Source organism: Paroedura picta, chromosome 4, assembly GCF_049243985.1.
Source record: "Paroedura picta isolate Pp20150507F chromosome 4, Ppicta_v3.0, whole genome shotgun sequence".
NCBI classification, from domain to species: Eukaryota; Metazoa; Chordata; class Lepidosauria; order Squamata; family Gekkonidae; genus Paroedura; species Paroedura picta.
This window is the reverse complement of record NC_135372.1, coordinates 11,006,647-11,028,656: the sequence shown is the minus strand read 5'-3', so window position 1 is coordinate 11,028,656 and position 22,010 is coordinate 11,006,647. Positions and strand designations below refer to the sequence as shown.

General features: G+C 50.2%; 1 protein-coding gene across 8 annotated transcripts in view; it reads left to right on the top strand.

Annotated features, from left to right (window-relative positions):
- Positions 1 to 9,825: 9,825 nt before the first annotated feature.
- MYO9B (myosin IXB) overlaps positions 9,826 to 22,010 on the top strand; it is a 90,139-nt gene continuing 77,954 nt past the window's right edge. For all 8 annotated transcript variants that reach the window (XM_077331854.1, XM_077331855.1, XM_077331852.1 and 5 more), the window contains exon 1: positions 9,826 to 9,958. The gene's annotated coding sequence lies outside the window, so the exon portion shown is untranslated. The remainder of the gene's footprint in view (positions 9,959 to 22,010) is intronic.

The following is a 22,010-nucleotide window of genomic DNA, read 5'->3' as shown; positions in this document are numbered from 1 at the left end:
GAAATCCTTGCAAAAGGTGGACAAAGCAGGAATTTAGTTCAGTGGGCATACAGAAAGTCCTTGGTTCAATCCCTGGTCTCTCCAGTTGGAAGGATCTGGCAGTAGATGATGTGCAAGCCCTTTTTCTGCCCAAGTTCCTGGAGAGATGCTGCCAGTCTGGACAATTCTGACTTTGATGAAACAAGAGTCTAAGGCAGTTTTGTGTGAACCGATTCAGGGCTGATTCTTCACATGTAGGATAATGCATTTTCAGTGTGCTTTTGCAGCTGGATTTTCATGTGCAGAATATGAAAATCTGCTTCTAAAGTGCATTGAAAGTACATTAACCATTGTGTGCAGAATGGACCCAGAATTAAACTGACCTTTCCATTTGCACTGCTGATTCTAGATGGGCCAGACTGCTATACACTTTGGATGCTCCACATGTACTGAGCTTTCATTCCAGGAAAGAGGGTCTTCTCTAGAATACAGTCAATATCTGAACTGATAAATATAGCAATCTGCTTTGCGTAGCTAAGAAGCTCCAAACCAGATTTTACTGTAGGCAGGTATTCATTCATTCATTCATTCATTCATTCATTCATTCATTCATTCTTAGATTTGTGTTCACAGAAAACACTGCAGGAGTAATACAGAGAACAGTCTGGACGCATAATACAGTCATAAATAACATAACAATAAACTAACAGAGGCTTCAAATAGAACAACAGCCCCCAGGGAGGTTAGGCTGCTTCAGGACATGGAGGGGGTGTCTGAAGAGGGGGGGGAATGTGGATGGTATTGGGTGGGTCAGACTCAAGCGAATGCCTGAGGTCTCTTGCAGGCCCTGCAAAATTGTGGGTGTTCAGCCAGGGCACTGATCTCTTCAGGGAACTCGTTCCACTTGGTGGGGGGCCAGGACAGAGAAAGCGCTGACCCTTGTTGAGGACTGACTTGGTTCTTTGGGGCCAGGTATGCAGTGTGTATTCCCTTCCTCTGTCCAGAGTAAAATAATCAGCAAGGGCATACAACGGTGGTGGTGGTGCAGTTAAAGGCAATCATAGGTGTCTTTGATTGGGAATATCAAAGACTTGCCACATCTGACTCCACCACCCATCTACCCCACCAATAAGTTACAAAAGATAGAGTGAGTTGGACCCTAACTTGATTCAATCCGTATCCCATGAGACCACCTTTGAGGCTGGAGCTGGCCAAATCCTGCTGTTCGTCAAATTGGAAGCGGGTATACCAACCCCTGGTGACAGTCCCTATGGGCTTGAGTCCTACATTTCCACCCTGCTTCCTTTCCCACTGAGGAAGACCAGAGCATCTTCTCACTGAACCACAAATGGAATCCCTTCCTGGCTCCAGGCCCCGGACTCATCGCTCAGCTGGTGATTTGGATCTCCGTGGCACAGGGTTTGGAATCGCCCTCCATGCTGAGGGCCATCTCTTCAGGCTGCAGGGTGGGGAGAGAGGCTGACCATCACAGTGAGGCCACAGGGACTCCTGCTTTCAAGATGCTGCGTTTAAAGAGGAAATGTGATGTCAGCGCTGAATCCACTCTCTCTCATGCGGGATGGAACTTCTCACAAACACGGTGGACTCTCTCCAAGACTGAACTTGTGTCTACACTGCAAGGGGGGGGAGTGGCTGTCAGAAAGGAATTTCCTCTTTGCCTCCATGTTCAGGCAGCAAGAGAGGGCCTTCCCTGGCTCCTTTGCCCATTAGCTGAGCCTTCTTGCCCAGATTATTGGGTGTCTGAGGAGGGAGGGAAGGGGATTGACTTCTGGGCCTCACTGCAGTACAGTACAGTGCCTACAGCAGGCCCCACTTTGTTGTTGTTAGGTGCGAAGTCATGCCCGACCCATCGCGACCCCATGGACAATGACCCTCCAGGCCTTCCCGTCCTCTGCCATTCCCCGGAGTCCATTGAAGCGGCCCCCACTTACACGGTGCTTAAGGTAGGAGGGGTATGTATCCCAGCCAAGCGTAATGACATATAGATCAGGGGTAGTCAACCTGTGGTCCTCCAGATGTCCATGGACTACAATTCCCATGAGTCCCTGCCAGCGTTCGCTGGCAGGGGCTCATGCGAATGGTAGTCCATGGACATCTGGAGGACCACAGGTTGACTACCCCTGATATAGATCACAAGGCACTTTGGGGGAACATACAGGAAGTTGATGTGCTGTCCTGGTGGCCGGACACACCAGTCCATCTGCAGAAAGGAAGCCCACGTGTGAGTGGTCCTGCCAGCTGCAGGAGGGGGGGGGGGAGCCAGACTGACCTTGGAGAACTCCCTGACCCCCCTCCCTTCGCTTTCAGCATCCTGGAGGAGGAGGAGGCGGCGGGCCTGAGCCTCCCAGCGCCTGGCGAGAAGGACCTTGCTCCGCACCAGGGGAGGCGCCCCGCTGACAGCCGCGCCCCGGGAACCAGCCCCGCTTCTGGGCCAGGGTCGGCCACGGCAGCGCCCCGCGGCTTTCGGGCCAGCCTCCTCCGGGAGGTGGCGGCCACCAGGGGGCGCAACGCCGCCAGGAAGGAGAACTGCCCAGGCTCCGCCGCAGCTCAGCCCCGCTCTCTCCACTGGGGGCGCGCGCGCACTCAACGCTCTGTGCATGCTCAGGGGAAGGAGCTGTCCGAGGAGGAGGGCTGCTGGAGGGGTGCGGGCGCAGTGCTTGGTGCATGCTCAGGGGGCAAGACGTGCTCTGAGGCGGCTTGCCTTGCACCTGCCTATTCTCCAGGTGGGCGCTGGCCAGAGAGTCCTCTGCCCCTGCTCAGAAGCAGGATTGTGCCCTCCCTCGACTTAAATTATGAGGGGAAGAATGCAGGCGAGGCAGGCGCTGGGTTACCAGTCAGCCCTGCATGCGGTTGGGTTTCAGCCCCATTGTCAAGGTGAGTATCTTGAGGTGCTGGGAGGATGCAGATGGACTACTGATAGGTGCATCACGAGGAAGCAACACGATAATGCTCTACAACAGGGGTAGTCAACCTGTGGTCCTCCAGATGGTCATGGACTACAATTCCCATGAGCCCCTGCCAGCGTTTGCTGGCAGGGGCTCATGGGAATTGTAGTCCATGACCATCTGGAGGACCACAGGTTGACTACCCCTGCTCTACAAGATATTTGTTTTCTCTTTTAATTCTCCCTCCAAGTTGTCTTATCAGTTAGAAATAATAATCTGTTGGAGCTGGGAAAGTTTTGGTTGGTAGCCAAAGAGGACAGAGGGAAGACAAGGGGGATACGGCATCTCTGCCAGCTGGGACGCAATCAAGTGTTGTTGGTTATTTCGACCCACAGAGCCAAGGGAAGTGTGCAGTTCCAACTTCCAGCCACTATGCCCCGCTGGTTCCTTTTCCTGAAAATTGTGCTGCAGAAAGGAAGGACAGATGTGAAAGGATTCTGGGGGGATGGACCCAAACCCTGAGCATGAACCATGGAGCTGATAATAACCAGGATGCTGTAAAAGAATTAACTGACTGTGGGAACCATCTCCCTACCCATCTCCCTATTTTAAAAGATTGAAAGGGAGAGGTGAAATGGTTAGGGAGAAGGGAAACAGCTGGGAATTGCTAATTAAAACTGCCCCCACAGCCAGGTTTTGCCCCAGTGTCAGACTGTGTTTCTCAAAAGGAAATGCTTGTGGAAGCTGCGAAACTTCCCAGTCAAAATGTAACACTTCCCAGGAGTAAGGTCAGCCTGGCTATATGTCCAGAGGCCAGACGACCCCTTGGAATACTAAGCAGGAACTAAGCAGACACCTGAGGGGCCTGCTTGGGAGGAGTGATATCCTTGCAGGCTCATAGTGGACTACTTGGCTAACACATCCAAAATGTTGGGTGAGGATATGAACCACCTCCCCTTTACTTGCCTGACTGCCAACAAGGCTATGCCTCTTCCTGTCTTGTGCACCCTGCCAAGCTGGCATCCTGACCCAGACCTGCTTAGCTTCGGTTAGGCTCATATTATCACGCCCCCTTCTGTCTCTCAGCTGTCCAGATGGCTGACTTCCATAGGAGAAACAGGAACACCAGCTAACGCCATTTCCCATTCTGGCTGGCCATTGCATTGATTTGTAGTGTCAGATGCTGGCACCAGCTGGCTGATGCAGCCCTCTGAGTGCTCACCCTCCATGGTATCCTTGGGCCGGTCACACATTCTCAGCCAAACCTACCTTGCAGGGTTGTTGGGAGGATGAAATGGAAGTGAGGAGAACAACGCAAGTCGCTTTGGGTCTCCAGAGTCTTGGGGAGAGGGGCTGTTATCTGCTCCTCCCACTCCAGATGTTTTGTTTGGAGGAGCTAGAATCTGGAGCTCCTGGGTGCTTGGCACAAGGGGCCTGTCTAGTTTGTTTAGTGGGAGCCGCTGCAGGCCTTTGTGGACCTTTGTGCGCCTGTCTGTTCTGCAGGAGCTTCACCACTGTGCTGAACCTTTCTGCTGATGTGGGCAAGGTCTTGCTGCACCACCAGAAAAACTGCGGATACCTTGGGGAGGAGAAGGGGATGTACGTTAAACTCCCCCATACCTACTTCAGCAGCTCCTTAGGGGTCATCGGAGCCCAGCAAACTGATCTACCCTTGAGATAAGTGTCTATAATATTTTAATTAATGCATTAAGGATCTAAACGGACAACGTAATATTTTTATATCTTTTAAGCTAGAATATGTATTTTGATAAAATCAATGAACTTTTGATATTGATTATTAATGACTCCAATAAAATTATTGCTTTGATTTAATCGTATTGTGGCCAGCTTCTTTATAAATTAGGAGAGCACCTCGGATGGTATGTGTCTAAGATGGTCCTCTAAATGTGTTCCATCTTTAAGAAGAGACAGGAAGCTCAGCCTGCGGAGAGAGTCTGAGCTACTAAAAATATTTTTGAGCCGATATTTCAAGACAGCTATGTTGGCCTCGGCTCTCAGGGAAGGGATGCCCAACTCTGCCCTCATCAGGGCTACAGGAGCCCCCTTTCGAAGAGCCAATATCATTCTTAGGAACTGGTTCTGGATTCCTTCCCATTTGTCCAAGAATGTCTTAAAGTAAGTCCTAACTGACCCTGGACGACAGTTTTACTGGAAGAGGTGCCATATAAATCTGCAAATAAATGTTTGAAACAGCAAGCATACCCAGGAGTGTGGCTCCTCTTCATTTCTCGGGACTCTTTTGGAAAGTTTGTGTGTGACTCCATGAAAATCTGCACTTAACAATAAAAGCATTTTCCAGAGACTTTTCATGCAGTGTGTGGCTTTTGGGGTCATTACTGGTGGCTGTTAATATGACCTTTGTTACATGTTATTACAGAATAGAGGTTTCGGATAAGAATGAGGGTTCATTCAGAGGCAGTATATCTCTGAATTCCAGAGCCATAAGGCCGTGTTATTGGCTGTCCAGAGCGAATAGTTGACCGTTGCCTTAGGCAGGGTGCTGGACTGGCTGGACACTATAGGCTCCTTTCTGATGTTCCCACCTGAAGGCCTTCAGGATTGTGACATGAGACCCTGGGACTCTTCTGTCCCCTTGGCTTGTCTGCCTCTTGGGTCCTCCTGGCACTCCCTCAGACACTAAAAAGACAAATATAACAACTAACAGACATGTCCCAATAACCACTGATGGTGAAGAGATTGAATGCGTTCAAGAAATTAACGTGAGTGTGCAGGCTGCTTCCAGCCGATGGCCTGAATTGGAGCAGAGAAGGAATTTATCCCTGGGACCCTGCCCGACTGGGCCTGGTTTTTTTTGCCTTCTCTGCATGTCCTTTATTTGTTAGCTGCCCTGCCTTGGCCAGCAGCTAACACTTTGAGTTAAAATGTGGGCCATTCTATCCAATTTAAACCTAATCTCATAAAGTTTCATGCTTTAACTCTATCTCCTTGGTCTTGTCTCTTTTTGCAATGGGCTGAGGACTCTGTCCTTTGTTTGAACAAAGACCCCTTCAAAATAAGCACTGGGACTTGGAAGAGCCTTTTGAGGGAAGGAAGGGTCTCCCAACCTTTTCCACCCAGTGTGTGGTGTGGGAGGGCCAGTGTGGGCTAGTGGTTGGCATAGTGGACCTGGGAGAACTGGGTTCGAATCTGCACTTGTGCCCTGAAAGCCAGCGAAGGAGAATTGGGACAGTAGCTGCCTTTCAGACTAATGTGCCTCACTGTGTTGTCATGAAGGTCTCATGGACAAGTGGGGAACGTCAGCTGCTTTCAGTCCCTTTGAAGGAGAGTGGGAAATCCATCTGCAGGAAGTATCTAGAAGCACCTTCCCAAATAACAAACATTGTGGCAGGGGAGGAGCTTATCTGCAGAAGTGAGAACTGGCTCACGAAAGCTCCTACCCTGCCACAAAGTTAATCAACTTGAACAGAACAGAACCAAGGAACTGGGGGAAAGGAAAATGAACCATTTCTCCCCCATGTCTGTAGATGCTGAGAAAGAGTACCTTTGACTTCCTAATTCAAGACAATATGAAGACACTGACCAGATCCTGCCTCCTGTGGACAGTGGGATGCTGAATATGGTAAAGAGAGGCCTGATTCTGTACTGTCAGCCCAGCTTTAAAAGGCAAAAGTGCCCAAATCAGTACATTAATCAGACAGGGCAGGCTGCTTGAATGGCCTGAACTGGAGCCAAGAAGGAATTTTTCTCTGCAGACCCAAACTGACCCTAGTGGTTTCAGGTTTTCCACCTTCTCTGCACTGCTTCCATTGAAAACTGGGCTGACCTCCACGTGACCCCCTCTCTGGGTTCACCCAGGGTCCTGTGAAACCTGGTGGGTCACAGGAGGCCCCATGTTGAAACAAGTCTCAGGTGTACAGAGATCATTCCCATGCATTTCCAATGCAACTGGGAAAAAAGGTTTAGAGTTCCCAGGCATGTCCAGTCCAACAGGACCCAGAGCAGGCCCAGAAAGTGTCCCGTGTAGTTAGGCCCAGACGAGAACATGGTGGTGTTTTCAGGCTGTTTTATTCAATAAAAAGAAGTTTTATTCAGGAATGAGCTTTCATGTGCATGTGCACATCTTCAGATATGGTAATACAGAATATCCTCATATAGACAGGGAGGGAGTGGGGGCATTAATTGCCAGGAAAGGCTAGTTAGAGTCAAAAGTGCATAAATGATGGGGTTTATGCATTTTGACTCTGGAAATTAAGCCCCCCACCCCCTCTCTCTGCCTATATGTTCTTTTTCACCATATCTGACAGTGTGCCTCCGCACAAAAGCTCATCCCTTGAATTAAAGCTTGGTTGGTCTTCAAGGAGCCCCTGGACTCCAACTTTGTTCTGCTGCTTGAGACCAACATGGCAGCCCACCTGAATCTTTATTCAATAAAGCTGACTTAACTATGCCTGTTTGTCCTGTGTCTTTCGGGTTTTAGGAGCAAGAGTCTTCTATATATACCTGTATATATGTGTGTTATGTTGTTCTTTCATGCAAGTCTCTTCCGTCGGGTGCTCAGGGTCAATTCAGGACGGCATCCTAAATCCCAGAGAAATGGGACTCAGCTGGAATTTACACTGCAGTCCTTGTTGAGGCTCTAGTTCCTCTACACTCATTCCGTCTTTAAAAGAATAGAAATAAAACAGTCCATGCCAGCACTCCCATCTATACCCATTTCCTGTGGATGTCTGTAGAGCTGGGAGTGGGGGTGCAGGGCTGTCAAGCTCCCCCAGACCACTGGTGGGTAAGGTTGCCAGATCCAGGTTGGGAAAATCCTGGAGATTTGGGGGAAGGGCAGGGACCTCAGTGGACCATGAGGCCATAGAGCCTGCCCTCCATTCACGGATATGTCATCTGGAGAGAAGCTGTAATTCCAGGAGAACCCTGGTGGCTGGCATTCCTATTGGGAATCTGACTTCCAAGGATGTAGAAGGGCCTAACTCTGCATGACCCCTTCTGAACTCTACGATTCTATCTCCTGGGGTTGCAGGGATCTCCAGGCAATAGAGATCAGTTCCCCTGCAGAAAAATGGATGCTTGAGACAATGGACTCTACGACATTGCACACTGCAGAGGTCCCTCCCCTGGCTCCACCCCCAAATCTTGAGCTATTTCCCAGCCTGAGCTTACAAACCTGCCAGGCAAAATGGCAGACCGGGTTTTCAAAGGAAGGCAGCAAATTTGCCATGGTGCTCGGTGGGTCTCAGTTACTCTGGAGGTCTCGTTCATGGGCCTGCTTCCAAGGCTGAGATGTCCCCCTTCAAATGTAGCTCTCCCAACTGCTTGGCAGGGTTACCAACCTCCCAGTGGGGAGCTTTCTCAGAACTACAGCTGATCTCCAGTTGATGGAGAGCACCTAAAAGGTAAAGGTAAAGGTATCCCCTGTGCAAGCACCGGGTAATGTCTGACCCTTGGGGTGATGCCCTCCAGCGTTTTCATGGCAGACTCAATACAGGGTGGTTTACCAGTGCCTTCCCCAGTCATTACCCCCCAGCAAGCTGGGTACTCATTTTACCGACCTCGGAAGGATGGAAGGCTGAGTCAACCTTGAGCCGGCTGCTGGGATTGAACTCCCAGCCTCATGGGCAGACAGCTTCAGACAGCATATCGCTGCCTTACCACTCTGCGCCACAAGAGGCACAAGAGGAGAGCACCTGACCTAGTGCAAATGGCCACTTTGATGGCATTACACCCCACTGAAGTCCTTCCCAAATCTCGCCCCCTCAAATCCCCAGGTATTTCCCCTGCCTGAAGCTAGCAACCCGCCTAAATCACTCAAGCAAACAAGGAAGCCAGCGAGTCAACCAACCATCCGTCAATAATGAAATAAAGAGGCTTCTGACCTGCCTATCTGAAGATCAAGAAGATATTTAGAATCATGTGACAATGAATTATGTTTCTCAGTGATGGCCTTGGGTTCAGCTGTTTTGCAGATCAATGCTTGCTGTGTGGCATTCTGCAACATAGGTATGGTTTTTTCACAATATGGTTGCTTGTTGTTTAAGGATGCCAGACACTGATAAATATTCATTGCCCACGGAAGCTGGCCTTGCCTGATCTACCTTGCAAGGGTGTTGTGAGGAAAGGATGATGATGTAAACTGCATTGAGTACTGATTGTTGGCAATAGTGGGCTAAAAAAGAATTGCAGAAGGCAATAAAAATCCCTCTGCCGCACCTCCCTCACAGAGTTGTTATGTAGGGTAGGGAGGACATGAGAGCTATGGAAGCTGTTTTTTTGGGTCCCTATAGGAGCCTCTTGTGGCGCAGAGTGGTAAGGCAGCAGACATGCAGTCTGAAAGCTCTGCCCATGAGGCTGGGAGTTCAATCCCAGCAGCCGGCTCAAGGTTGACTCAGCCTTCCATCCCAGGTCGGTAAAATGAGTACCCAGCTTGCTGGGGGGCAAACGGTAATGACTGGGGAAGGCACTGGCAAACCACCCCGTATTGAGTCTGCCATGAAAACGCTGGAGGGCATCACCCCAAGGGTCAAATGTGACTCGGTGCTTGCACAGGAGATACCTTTACTTTTTTTTTTACTGGAGAAAGCTGTGGGGTACAAATGCATTGAGTAAATTAATGCATTGTCTTTTATGAGAATAATCTGCTAAAAACCCACACCCAAGTCCGAGGGCTGCGCGGCTGAGGGAGGGAAGCGGGCACGACTGAAGGGCTGACCACAGCAACAAAGGTGTCTCTGGAAGACGACCTCAGCCTGTCAGGCCACAGGTGGACAGCAGGGAGGGACGTGACCGCCAAAGGAAGCCAAACGCTTAGCCCAGGGGTAATCAAACTGCGGCCCTCCAGATGGAGGGCCGCAGTTTGACTACCCCTGGGCCAGCCGCGATGCGCATGCCCGGCGCTTCCAGGCCTGCGCGTGCGCCCCCCAGCGGGTCATCGCGGCCTAGGCCGGCCCCAACCCGGAAGTGGGTCTCGTGACGTCACGGGACGCGCCCGGCCCGTGTCTGCGACGGAGGCGGCGGCGGAGGAGGAGGAGGGAGAGGCCGGGAGGGGCCGCGACGCCCGCCCCGTGCTCCGCTCCGCGCCCTTCCAGGTAGGGCTTGTCCCGCGCCCCGTCCCTTTCGGCCTGTCTGCAGGGGGTCTGTGGCGGGAGGGGAGGGGAGGGGAGGGGAGGGGAGGGGAAGGGCTGGCTGGGCGGTCGGTGTGTGGGGGGTGTGGTTGGTAAGGAAGCCCCTGGGGGGATGGCGGGGGTCGGGGCAGCTGCCTCAGGAGGCGGGGGGGGGCTCCATCTCCAGGGAACGACCCCCTTTCCCTTGGCTGCACGATCCCCCCCCTCAGAGCCCCGTCCGGGCAGGCCTCGGAGGCTCAGCGGGGTCGCTGTGCGGGGGCAGACGCCGAGGGGGCGGAATTTCAGTCCGAGGAGTTCAGCCTTGCAACGGGCTGAGGCGGGGAGCGCCCGCTCGCTGGTGGTCTCCAAGCAGCAGCTGGACAGAATGATCCTGGATGCTTGAGGCTGACCCTGCATTGAGCAGGGGGTGGGACTGCATGGCCTGTGCGGCCCCCTCCCACTCAAGGATTCTAGGAGTCTAGTTCAGTAGTGGAAGGGGCTGCCTCAGGAGGTGGGGAGCTCCCCCTCACTGGCCGTCTTCAAGCAGGGGCTGGGCAGATCCTTCTCCTGGATGCTTGAGGCTGATCCTGCATTGAGCAGGGGGTAGGACTAGATGGCCTGTGTGGCCCCTTCCCATGCTTGGTGTCTATGATTCTAGTTCAGCAGTGGAATGGGCTGCCTCAGGGAGGTGGTGAGCTCCCTCTCACCATCAGTGGCTGGACAGATCCTTATTCTGGGTGCTTCAGCCTGCATTGAGTGGGGGTGGGACTAGATGGCTTGCAGCCCACTCTAGGATTCTATAATCAGATGAGCCTGGATCCCAGTTTCCTTCATTAGTTGCCGGACCATTGCATTGAATTTCGTGCATGAGGAATGCAGGTGGGTTCTGCAGCCTTTGTGCTTTTAATACTCAGGTAATGGGAGTGGGATGTTTTGAGAAGGGCGGTCAGCCTCAGCGTCACTAGGATCTTGGTGGAGGAATGTGTTCTGGATTCCCAGTGCACAAGAGATCTGGTTTCTATAGGTTTTTTTGTCTCTGCCCTTGTGGGCAGCTTTCCTCTCTCTTTCTGTATGATTGTCTCTTATTTGCTGCCTGGGCTAGGCATCTTGAGCTTTCTCCCCACACCCAAAGACACACCCACTCAGTGTCTTGTATCTGTCAGCCGAATGACAAATTACTTCTCCAGGGAGTCCATTTCTCAACCTGGCCCACCTGGAGGAGCAGAGCCGCTCTAAAACAGCCCTTTTGGGAGTGGGACCGACATCTGTTGCCCATCCTTGGGTGCTTACATTTTATTCCCTGCCATCCAGGTAATGCAAACTGGCAAGGGTGTGTAAGCAAATGCAAGTTGTTGGCACCTAATTTCACCAAAAGTTACCTTTTTTAGAAGTGTTTTTGCTCTTGCAGCTATCTGCTATATAATCTGAAATACTCTCTCCAAATATTTGAGTTTTCTCATCTTCCAAACAAACGAACAAAAAATGCATGTCCTACAATAAAATCAGGGTAGGCCTGAAGGGGCCTTTGAAGTTACAACACCCTGACAAAGGTGTGCCTTTACCACCTTGCCAGGGTGAGAGATCCAACGGGAAAGATATTTAATTGAGGGGATCCATGTTCATGCTTCACAATGACTTTCTTTGTGAGATTTTTACTCTGCTGTTTGGACTCCCCAGAGTGGCTTACAAGGGGGGATGGAATTTCAGACTGAAACTGGGCAGGGAGTCAGGTTCAAGGCTCACGCCCCAAACTGATGTGTCTCACAAGTTTGTTGTATGTATGAAATGGAGGACGGGGGACAACCCTAAGCATTGGGGTAGAAACGTGGTGGATAATTTTCAACATCTCTACCTAGTCTTCCTCTTAGGGTTGTTGTGAGACTGCAAATAAGGCATGGAAGTTAGACATTCTTTTCTGCGTACCATAGTTGTGAAAACTGAATGTCCTTACCCATGTCCTGGGCAGTTGTTCTCAAAAATGTACATTTGGCCCATCTGTTCCCCTTAATAACATGTTCCTTGTGCTTAGAGATCTCCTTGTTCCAGATCCCCTCTTGTTTCTGCCTTAAGAGGTGTTGTGTTTGCACTTGGAAGAAGTCATTTATCACTTTGCATGTGAAAAAGTATGGTAGTCCCACAAGATCCTCATAGCCTGCTTCTCTCTGTGCAGAAGACAGAGACGCTCTCCACCCTCCCCACACATGGTTGTGATAACTTCCTCTCTCTCTCTCCCACTCCTTTCACTGTGAGCCATAGGCTGTACGCAGCGTCTGGGGGATGACTGGCTGATTAAACAAAGAGGTCTTTTTCCTCCAGCACGTTGATTCAGTTCTTTTTCTGTGTCAGCCAAGCCAGAGCCTATCTGCGTAATGTTAGGTGTTACTGTGCTGCACGGAAGGCACCCGACTCCTGGGCTGTTCTCCTGACTGGGCCAGCAACCCAAAACATTTTGTCCAGCTGAATAATTTAGAAGGAGTTAAATGCTGCCACTGAAAATCTCTCTGGGTGCAGCAGACAAGAAGACAGGCACGCATCACTGTTGGCTGAAAGTCGAAATAGGCTGATTTTCTGATAAACTGTGATTCAGAGGTGAGCAGCTGAATAATCACCCCTGCTAGGAAGGAACTGTTTGACCCTCCAGTTTTTCACTCAAGGGAGATCTATCCCTCTCGGGGTGTTTCCAAGGGGTGAGGGTGGTTAAAGCCTGGGGGATCTCGTAATCCACTACCCCCCCCCCACACACACACACACACTGCCTTGAACTGAGTTCCAGAGGGAGGGTTAGTCTCAGGCTGTGAGTGTTCTTAAGACTGTCAGGAGATACCAGAGATGTGGCAAGGGAGATTTTCCACTTTGGAAAGCTTGCCAGTCGCTTATGAGGAAATGTTAAGCAAACAGTTTTGTCAAACTAGCAGCAGAGAATGGATGCCATTTCAGTGGGCTGAGCCTGGAATCATTCTTCCTAGGATTACACTAGTACGAAGTCTGAGTCTAGTAGCACATTTAAAACCAACAAAACTTAATTCTGAGTCTAATAAGCTTTTGTGTGCACAGAGGGCATGAATTGTGTTGACTTTACAATTTTGCATGTATTATTCCAGTTAAGCAAGATAATTTCCATGTGAGGCTATGAATTTGTCGAATGTATCTAGGGTTGTGCGCTTCGGCTTGGTTCGGCCGCCTTCGGGATCACCAAAGCTCGAAGCAGTGCATAGGAAGCCAGCAGCGCAGAGGAGGGGCAGCAGCCGAACATCCAAAGCACACACCCCTAATTGAAACCATCCTTGGTTCATGTTTTCCTAATCTTGCACTTCTCCCCAAAGGGGGTTTGCTGCTGCTGGAGTGCAGAATTAGCCGGAGGCACTTTTAAATTGCCCTGGCCTAATGGCCCAGGCTGGCCTGATCTCAGAACAAAGAACTTAAGCAGAGTTGGACCTGGGCCCATTCCGCACACGTAGGATAATGCACTTTCAATGTGCTTTGGCAGCTGGATTTTCCTGTGCAGAACAGAAAAATCTGCTTCTAAAGTGCATTGAAAGTGCATTATCTGTTGTGTGCAGACTAGGCCCTGGTTAGTATTTGGATGGGAGGCCACGGAAGAAGCCAGGGTTGCTACGCAGATCAGGTCATGTTTCCTCTGTTTCCTTGAAAGCCCCATCAGGCAATTGTTTTGCAAAACATCCAATTATGTTTTTTTCTATAAGAACCCTGCATGGAACCGTCTCGTTTCACACAGTGGGCCAAGCTCATGCGAGGATTACAGGCAAGAGCTCGGAGTCAAAAGTCTCCCCTTGACTACTGGCATTCAGTGGTAGACAGCCTCTGTCTATGGAGGTTCCATTTAGCATGCATGGCTATTGGCCGTTGCTGGGCACTTCTTCCTCTTCTGTGCATTTTTCTAATCCCCTTTTAAAGCTTTCTAAGTTAGTGGCCATTGTTGCATCCTATGGTGGCAAGTTCTACAAATTAGTTCTGCATTGCGGTGCAGGAAGATGCTGCTTTTTTTGGTCCTGAATCAGCTGCCTCTGATCGTCTTGACGGGTGTTCTAGTATTAAGGGTGGGGGAGAAGAGATGTTCTCTTTGTTTATCATCTTCATAACCTGTTGCTGTCTCAGCTTTTTACCTTGGAAGGTAACCCAACCCCTTGATTATCTGGCTGCACTTTCCTGGATCCTTCTCCCAGCTCTGCAGTCTCTTTGTTGAAAGAGGATGAGTAGGACTTTAAGGGTGGCTGAAGCAGAAATATATTGTTGCTGTTGTTAGTATTATTCCTTTTAGTTTCCTCATCTCCAAAGAGGGATTACAATAGGATAAAAACGTGTAAAATTGTGTACGAAATAGAGATTTTTTTTTGCAGTTAACTTTATTTTCTTCTCCGTAGTGCAGTCATATCTTTTATGATAAAAAATATGTTTGATATCTATTCTTAATATTCATGCATAACAATTCTGTACTAATTTGAGATATTTTAATTTTAATAATTTAATCATTTTTATCGTACAATTTTATTGCTATTAGTTCTTATGTTAGCAACAAAGCCTGTTGTATCTAACAATACAACAGGCGCTAGGCCCTCCCCCCCCCCCCTGGCAGGCCAGCCAGGGCCTCCCTTTCCCCACTGCCCCCCAAAGGCCTGCCAAGGTCTCTGCAGGCCTCGCAGGACCTTTTTTTGGGGGGTGGGGGGCTATTTGCTTGTCCCCCCCCCAATAAAGGCCTGCAGAGGCCTTGGTGGGCGTTTTTGAGGTGGGGGTCATGGGGGACAGTCTGCTCAGCAGGCCTTTGGGGCGGGGGGAGCTTTGGGGGCATCCTGTTCCCCCCTGACGCCCCAGAAAGGCCCACTGGGGCCTCCGCAGACTGGGGGGGACTCCGCTCTTCCCCGTGCTGCTCTGGGCAGCCCTGCCAAAGCCTGGCAAGGCCATGGCTGGAGTTGTTCGGGGCAGCAGGAACACTGGCAGGGGCTCCCTCTTCCCCCCACCACCCCCAGTCTTAGTCCCTGTCCCTCCGCCCTCCCTCCTAGCTCCAGCCGCCCGCCTACTGTACTGGTGGCTGGCACATCTTCCAAATAGAAGACGTTGGAGGGGGATGTGGCCAAGGGCAGGACATCCCTCCTGGTTGGCTGTTTGTTGGACAGACGGCCAATCAAGAATGGGACAGCCAGGACAGCCACTTACCCTTTTATTAAGAGGAACAGATAAGTATTATTTATATGGCTCAAGTGACTGAATAAACTTGACTGACTGGCTGACTTGCTCTGTGAGAACAGCTCTATCAGCACTATGACTAGCCTAAGTAAGCCAGCTAGCTGCATGTGGAGGCACAGGGACTCAAACAGCCACTCCTAACCACTACACCACGCTAGCTCTTATAAGTAGTAAAACAAACATTTAACTAATTGCCTGCTCTTCTATCCTGGGAGCAAATGGGACAGGTCATACATATGGCCATTTGATTTGGTCAGTGGATTCTGACAGGGGGGTCAGTGGATTGTGTGTGTTTTTAGGCCTAGCAGAATAACTCTGTTTTATAAGCTCTGTGGAACTGTCTGAGGTCCCTCAGGGCTCTGAGTTCAGTGGTCAGAGATTTACGCCAGAGATCCTGAGCAGGTTGTGCTGAATAGATCTTAATGCTCTCTGGGAGACAATCAGTTGCTCGCTCACTCACTCACTCACTCACTCACTCACTCACTCACTCACTCACTCACTCACTCGAGCTTGTCTTCAGTCTGTGAAAGAGACTTGAGCTGACTTGGTGAGTGCGGGTCAGAGGTCCTGTGACGGAATTCCTACCTTCCCTGCAGAATATTTCTGATTCAGTCTCCACTGAAAGTGTCTCAGCTAGCAGGTGCTGAGAAAGGCTGGAGAGTCACAGCTGAGCAGGGCAAGGGAGGTGATTCTGAGCCAGCTGAACTGAGGGGCTCAGTCTACAGCAGGCCCAGTCTACACCAGGGGTGGTCAAACTGCGGCCCTCCAGGTGTCCATGGCAGGGGGCTCATGGGAATTGTAGTCCATGGACATCTGGAGGGCGGCAGTTTGACTACCCCTGGTCTACACTATCGTTCTTGAGCAGAAATCCCCAACTGTTTGACGGGACAAACCATGGAACAGCAGTCTGTGATGTCATACAGCCACATGACATGTTTGGTGACTTATGGGGAAGGTTTGCAGGGGGAGAGAGCCTGGTTATGGTTATTCCACCCCAGCATTTCTCTATGTTGGTTTATGAACAAGAGATCTTGACGTCTTCCTCCAAAGCAGATGAAGAGGAGGAGGGGACGCAGCTGTGCTCTGTTTGGAATGTCTGGTTTGGTTTTTACAGCATTGGAAACCTGTGCTTGTACAAGCCCCAGGCTCAGCTTGCAAACTGTGCCATGTGTCTGTTTTCAAATGTCACCTTTCCGGAGATGCCTGAGCAGAGATTGTAGACTGTGTGCTTTGTCCTGCACAGAATCACGCCCTTGTAAGCAGTGGGTTCTGTTTGGTGGGGCTTAGCAAATCCTCGCGGTCTTCCTTGCTCCTCCTCATTTTCACCACTGTTCCCTCCAGGCGCTTGGGTGCCTCTTCCGCAGTGTACAGGCTCTTTTTTTTGAGAGAGAGAGAGCTCAGGGGCACCCCTCAAGAGCTCAGCCTGGTAATCCGATGCAGACCGAGGGCACAGGTGGCGTACTGGCTTCAAAGCAAAACTCCTCAAATATTTCAGGCCTCTGCTCAATAAGCTTGTGGGGGAGGAGTCTGAATTCCTAGTCCTAGCAGGGAAGATACCTAATGGTCAAAATATGGTGTGTTGGACACTGTTTTGGTCCCAGCACTAAACATATACAGATGAAACTCCAGTCTGCATGTTCTACTGGATGTGATTATTTAGAGTAATACAAGTCATCTTAAGTAGCGGTCCCCAACCTTTCTCAGGTCAGGGACCGCCTCCGGAGTGAGGGAAGAGGCGACGGCCCGGGTGCTGCGAAAATGTGCACGCGCAATTGCCACACATGCATGTTTTCGCCACCAGGTGGCGCTAACGCACATGTGCGGCAACAGTGCGCATGCGCGTTTGCATCACAGCCATGCCGGCGGCTGCGCCTGCCTCTTCCCTTCCTTCTTGCTGCCGGCGGGGGAAGGCAGGCGTGGCTGGCCGCGGCCCGGTACCGTGGCCTTTGCGGCCTGCCACCGGGCCGCAGACCGGGGGTTGATGACCCCTGATCTTAAGGATTCAAGCCTTACTAGCTGATGAGAAGTCTCTCTGCATACTGAAACTTCTGCATTTCTGCTAGGCCTGAAGACTATCTCTTGATGGAGCACTTAGATTACCAGCCCATGCTAGGGCTCTGCATTATTTTTGGGCATTGTGCATCCTTCCAGATACTTCAAGTATATTTTACCAATTGAAGTGTCTAAATGTCAGAAGGCTTTACTTTTGCCTAGGTGACTCGCTTTCATTCGCAAGGAGTCCTCATGGATCTAGCGCAGTTGAAATGTTGTCTCATGTCTTCTTTGACTGCGCGCTGTCAGCCCCTTTCTGAGATCTCCAGTTTCTGGCCATGATTGCTTCTGGTGTGGCTTCTGCTTTCCTGGCTCTTACTGGCTGGTACTGATTTTGGTATAATGCTGGTACAAAAAAAGCCACATGACATGTTCATAGCCTTGACTCTCCATGATACAGGAGCATTTGCCTCATTATATTCAAACATTAACAAGGACGGACTCATTGCCACTGACGACAGCCAGACTGAAAACGGAAAACAAATGAATCTAGAGACTGTTTTGGAAGAGTCTTCTTATACTCAATTAAGCCACTGGATAGATTCTGTTTCTCTTTTGGTACAAAAAATGTTGGCTGCTGTAGCTTTGCAGAGTGATGCTGGAAATTGCCGTCAGGGAATAGCTGACCCTTCTCCCATCATCCGAGATGGTTAGGCCATGCCTCTGCTCGCTCAGGTAGGGCATGCTTTTGTACATTTTTCAGAGCCGCCTCCTGAGTGACCCAAACCCGACCAGCCAGTTTCGATTGCCCTATTGCTCTGGTAGGTAACTCCGAGCCCTGCTCTCCATACCTTTTCAAAGGAGATTTAAAATCAAAGAACAACCTAGAATGAGAGGAAGGAGGTGAGAGAGAAGCGATCTACCTCCTATCCTTTTGTTCAACACGAAGTCGGAATCTGGGAAGTTGGCAGCAGCAGGACCAGCAACCATGAGAGCGATTCCCATCATACAGGAGCTGGAAGGAGCCCAGACATTCACTGTAGCCCTGAGGAGCAGTCCGGAGACCTGGGCATCGACTCTTCCACCAAAACAGCCGCAGAGCCCCGAGGAGCAGTCCAGAAACTTGGACACTAACTCTTCCAGCGAAACAACCATGGTCGCACGCAAGGCAGAGTGTCCCCCATCCCTGGCTGTAAAGCCGGAAGGAAGGAAAGATGAACTTTGTTGACCTGCAGAGGTTGAGTTGTATCTAATGGTGCCGGCTCCATCAGTACTGCAGCCATCAAGGCGCCCAGCGAGGAGAGGCCAGAGTCAATAGAGAGTCTTGTGCTGCCAGTGGTTGAGTGAGCTCTGGTGCACCCACTCCCCGAAGAACTCCCCCCCCCCCGACACTTTAGAGCTTCGCCACTAGTTGGGAGAGCAGCCTCACAACCATCGCAGTGGTCCTACAGAGTTGGTGAGCCATTGCAGATCCCAAAGCCAATCAGCTTCCCCTAGAAATCACCTTCCTAGGAGCGGTGTGTGTGTGAAACCCCCAGCACATGGATGTCAGTAGCTGGAATGAGGAGGAGGAAAACAGATGTCTCCTACTATGGCAGAAGTCATGGCCAGGAGACTGAAGGCCATTTCCCCGCTACCAGACAACAGAGTATCAGAACAAGCCTGGAGTGCCATCTTCCTACCTGTAGAACTGGAGGAGGTGGCACAGGAGGGGTTCTATGCCTACTTTGAGTTGGAGGCCTCAGAGTAGGATGAGGCTAAGCTTAGCCATGGTAGGGGAGGTCCCCCATGCAAGGACGGCCAAGCAGCAACACAGGAATAAACTGCACTGTTGAGAGGAGAAGTATTCCATACCCCTCAGGGTGGAATTGTTATCACAGAAAGAGGAGGGCAAGGGGTCTGGCTTAGAGCCAGAGTAGCCGCAGTTATCTCCTCTCCAAGCTATTTGCAGCATTTGTTGCTTAGTCATTTCCATGTTAGAGTACAAAACATGGGTGCACGAGACGCCAAGGTTTCTGCAAACCTGGATTCTAGAGATTCATGATACCTGTGCCAGCTCAGACAGTACGCCCCTAGCCTAGCAATTTTGATGATGTCATCAAAGTCGAATGGGCACTTCCAGCCAGCAGGAGTATCCTCACTACCATCGCTAAGAAGCTCTACACACTGATGCCAGAAGCCACAAAGGAACTGAAAGTCCCACTGGTTGGCACTTCTGTGGTTGTCCTCTACTTGGGGGTAATAGGCATCAAAGATGGGGCAAGGCACTGAAGAATACAATGTATAGGTGCATTGAATATGCTCAGGGAAAAATTATATGTACCAAGGCATTAGCAATCTGGATGGATGGTGGGCTAAACTCTATGGCAGTGGTCCCCAACCCCCAGTCCGGAGACCGGTACTGGTCCGTGGATCAGTCAGTAGCGGGCCGCAGCTCCAGGCTAGCCTGGTCCATCCAGGATTTGTTTTGGTTAATGTTCCAGGAGTTGGAAATCAGAGGCTCTTTTAGTGGTTTCAGGACCCGTGGAAGTGCTTCATCTCTGCTTGTGTCTATGCATAGAGAAAATTATTTTAGCTTACTGTTTCACTGGGATTGGGGTGGGTGGGAAATCCCAGTGGAGAAGTACAGGATTCAGAGCAAAAATGGAAGAAAACTCAAAATGTGCAAACTGTCGTCTTCTTTTCCCTGTGCTGTTTTATCATAATGGTAGGTTTCCCTTTTTAGCTTTGGCATGATTCATGGGTCAGACATGCAGCTTCAAATGATGGGCTTATATAAAGGAAAACCACCACTTTGAGCAGACTGGACTTGGGTGGGGGATGCTCTGTCACTTTTTCCAGCAGCCAGAGTGAGGGCTCCCTACATGGACTTGGCAAGCTGTTGGGCAGAAGCCAAGGCTCTTGGACAGACTGGGCAGAGGCCCTTGAACCCACGTCTGCCCATGAACCATTTTGGAACCACTTGTCAGATTGTTTGGCATGGGTTCAGAGAGCTCCTGCCAGTTCCGCCCCTTCCTCTTGCCGAGAGGCCCTGCTTAGTGCTTCTGGCCAGAAGATGCAGTCAGAGAGGAGGTCCTCCTGGTACTCAAAGTGTTCCTCACAGCCTTCCTCAGCAGACGTGGACCAGCAATGCTGCAGAGGAAAAAGTGAGTCAAGCCTTGAATATATCCTGAATCTGCCCAGGAAGGCACTCTGTCATCCCTCGATTGGGGAAAGGGGGCAGGGACGAGAAAGAACTTGGACCGAAGGAGATGAGAACTTGCTGTCTTCTGTGCAAGAATAGGGCTGCCGTGGTTATATTCCACCAAAGCCAGGCTCGATCCTGCTTCTGCCTTGTATTGTCACTCTGCCTAGAACAACAGCAATGCCAGGTTCTGTTTGCACTCCACTCTGCTTCTTGGTAGTTCAGATTTCTCAGGATTAGCAGTCTCCTAAACCAAGACCCTTCCCAGGACTTGAGTGGCCGTCTTCCCTGGAGGTGAAGCAGCTGGTTTCTTGAACAGCCAGAAGCCCCTCCTTACCATTTGGTTGCATCTTTGTTGGCCTTATTGGAATCAAATTTTGTTGACTGCATTCCATCAGCTTTGGCTTTCTTAAACCATGGTGTGTGCTACAAGTTCTCCTTAGTTGACAGATATGAGTAACAAGGTCTGGGCTGCCTGCTGAAGCTTCCTAGACATCCTCCCTCTGCTGCTGTCTCTCTGGCCAGGCAGCTGCTGGGGCAGTCCTGCTCAACCAACTGCGGCGTGTTCATTCGGACATCATGCCACAATGAGTACTAACTGGGTACAAACCCCCTAGTGTGAAATTCTGAGTAGGATGCTGAGAGAATTCTAAGAGAACTGTGATTAGCCAAAAAGTCACTCCGCTGGCTGCCTGTAGAGGAGTGAAGACTCAAACCTGGTTTTCCAGATTAGAGTCCACTGCTCTTAACCACCATAGGACCACTGCTAGGACCAGAAAGTGAAATTATAACAGATGATGAAGAGAGGGCTGACCTGCTTAACTCCTATTGCTCCTCAGTCTTCTCTTGTGAGGGAAATAGTGATCAATGTGGCAAAAACGTAACACAACACGGGGGACGGGAATGGTGGCCTAGGATCACTGTTGGAGCAGTCCACAAACACCTAGTTTCTTTAAATGAAACAAAGTCTTCTGGGTCAGATGAACTGCATCCAAGGGTACTAAAAGAACTTGCAGATGTCATCTCTGAACCTCTGTCCATTATTTTTAACATTTCTTGGAGAACAGATGAGGTGCCAGACAATGGGAGGAGGGCAAATGTTGTCTCCATCTTCAAGAAAGGGAAAAGGGAGAATCCGGTTATTATTGACCCATCAGCTTGACTGGATATATGGATATAGCTGGCAAAATTTTGGAACAAATAAAAAATCAGTCCTTGAGCAGCTGGAACTGAGAGCTGTGATTTCTAAGACTCAGCATGGGTTTTGAAAGAACAAGTCATGTCAGACCAACCTTATCTCTTTTTTCGAGAAAGTGACTACCTTGCTGGATCAGGGGAATGCCGTGGACATAGTTTATCTGGATTTCAGTAAAGCTTTTGATAAGGTTCCACATGATATTATTGTTGACAAGTTGGTAAAATGGGGTTTCACAAAACTCTGGTTAAGAAAGCCAGCACTATGTTCTTACAAGCAAACTCAGAGGCCTCCAGTCACAACTTTTCAGGTTTGAAGAAGAAGAAGAAGAAGAAGAAGAGTTGGTTCTTATATGCCACTTTTCCCTATCCAAAGGAAGCTCAAAGCGACTTACAGTCGCCTTCCCAATCCTCTCCTCACAACAGACACCCTGTGGGGTGGGTGAGGCTGAGAGAGCGCTGATA